General features: G+C 38.9%; 1 long non-coding RNA gene across 1 annotated transcript; it reads right to left on the bottom strand.

The window, feature by feature from the left end:
• Nucleotides 1–330: 330 nt before the first annotated feature.
• LOC120567187 lies at nt 331–2,216 on the bottom strand. Its single transcript, XR_005640532.1, has 7 exons — nt 2,141–2,216; nt 1,989–2,063; nt 1,787–1,900; nt 1,560–1,595; nt 1,248–1,280; nt 625–992; nt 331–485 (listed from the first exon to the last, which is right to left on the bottom strand). It is a non-coding gene; the product is annotated as an uncharacterized LOC120567187 (long non-coding RNA).

The raw sequence follows: 2,216 nt of genomic DNA, 5'->3' as shown, positions 1-2,216 counted from the left end.
GGTTTATGTTTAATTTTCAAAAACACCATATTGTTGTTGTACTGCACAGCTCTCTCACTGCTGTAGTCTCTTTACCTGTTTCTGTTTTGCTACAGAGTGAGACCTCTTTTCATCTTCTTCACTACTATCTTTGGCACTCGCACATGCTCAGGTCAATGTAGGCATGTCGCTAGCCTCTAGCAGTAAAACGCTCCACTGCTACATAGCTGGGGCTAGGTTGGGTGTGCTTCGCTCACACTTGCCTTACCCCCCCTTCCAAACCGGGTTTTGGTGGGGCCAACACCCCACGAGGTTTCTTAGGCCTCAAAGAACAAAATGCAAGATTGTTATTAGGGATTAATCAAAATAATTTTAAGAGAGCAGTTATGGTGAAATCATTAATGACTCATACCACTTTAATTGTCTGTGTGGCTCTAATTTCAGCATCTGGCCAATGGCATCTTCCACCTCATTTGCCTTCACTTTATGCAATTTCTGGCATGCTCCTAAAACACATAATAGAGGTTAGAGATGTCAAACAGCTCCAAGTGTTAACATTGTACATAGGGTTGGGCACCGAAACCCAAACAATACCCAACCCTAATTGTAATAAGTAATAAAGTCTTTATTGCAATAACAGCTTACCAATCATTGCTTCACACAGTTCTCTCTGTCTGCCTCCCTTTAAAACTAAAATTTGAACAGAGGTCATTTTTGCCCACCCGGCGGGGGATTCTTCTGACGGCTGCATTCAGGTTTGCTCCGCCAAGTGAGCGCAGGTACATAGTCTGAAAGATATGAAGAGATCATTGTTAGCTGCCACCGCCCTGTTGTATGCCATCATCAGCCCAGTTGTGGGCACAATGTCTCCAGGTCCTCCAGGGTCTCGCAGGGACGGTCAATGATGTCCTCTGACTCACTCACAGGTGGCATATTTTGTTTTTGGTAATTTAGAATTTGTTGCTGTTGTTCAATAATTTGGTCCAATTTCATTAAAACTTTCATCTGAAAGTCTAAACAAATAAGGAATGTATCACAATTCTATAAAGAAATAAAGAACTTTGTTATGTAAATACTATCTTAATGAAACATGCAATTAAAGGAACATTCCACCTTTTGGGAAATTGGCTAGGAGGTCTTCTAGATGAATTTAAATAACACTGGGGCACACTGCAAACAGGGTAATTTCCCAAAAAAGGTGGCATGTTCCTTAAAGACAGCTGGCTGACTAACTGACTGACTGAGTATACCACAGTATTAATACTTACTGTCATTTGCCACCTGTGTTGTATTGCGCTCAGCTTCAAATGAGAAAAGAAGACATATTTGTAATTGATGTTACAAATGTTGAGACATTAATAAATGATATGAAAATGTATTAGTAATAATAATAACGACAATAATAATACACTGTTTTGTGACACCAATACAATAGTTGGGACAGGAAGGTGATAAAAGGAACAGTGATACAACAGTCATCCACAACTGGGGATGATCATCAAAACCTCAACAAAACAGCTTTTGTGTAATATTTTTGTATATTCATAGCCTCTAATGTATTTTTTTTAAACTGGACTTACTAAGCACCATTCTCTCTGCCGTAGTATGTGAATTGCCTGTTGTAAAACAGAACTATTAGTGATTTCAATATTATTGTTATGGTTTGTTTTTACAGGTTATTTAAAACTGTGAATTCAAGAAAGGAGATAGACCAATCACTGCAATTTCAAGAAATGCATGATTGTGAAATGCAGTTTTAACACTTAATATTCTTTTTTGTAATTTCAATAGTGTGTATTTTACTTACTCTGCACAAGGGTGTTAGTGAAGGACGCAAGATACCCTGGAGACCCTGGAGACTCTGGGCTTCCCTACCCACCTTGTTTTGGGCCTAAAAACATGTCTTGCGAGTAGAGCTCATCTAGTGATCCAAAAAAGGGAGACTCCATCAGCAAAGGTATGAGTACAGCAAAACAGCAGAACATTTAAGGGTTTCGTTTATGCCTTACCTGGAGTCTCTGAATCACTCTCATGGTTCACTACTGTTTTAGTGTTGTACTGTTGTACTGTCTTCCGGTTGTTGTCTATCATTTAGAATTTTTTTAGTTAATAGAAGTCGTTTCGAAATAAATCGTAGTTTCCCCTGTAGAATTGTACTTACATTCTGGAGGAATTGGGAGGGTTTTGGTTGGGGCTGGCTCTGTTCCTTTTTTCTTTTTTTTTTTGGGACATTTCAT

This window comes from Perca fluviatilis, chromosome 10, assembly GCF_010015445.1.
Source record: "Perca fluviatilis chromosome 10, GENO_Pfluv_1.0, whole genome shotgun sequence".
NCBI lineage: Eukaryota > Metazoa > Chordata > Actinopteri > Perciformes > Percidae > Perca > Perca fluviatilis.
Note: the sequence above shows the minus strand (reverse complement) of the source record. Positions and strands in the feature narration are given on the sequence as shown.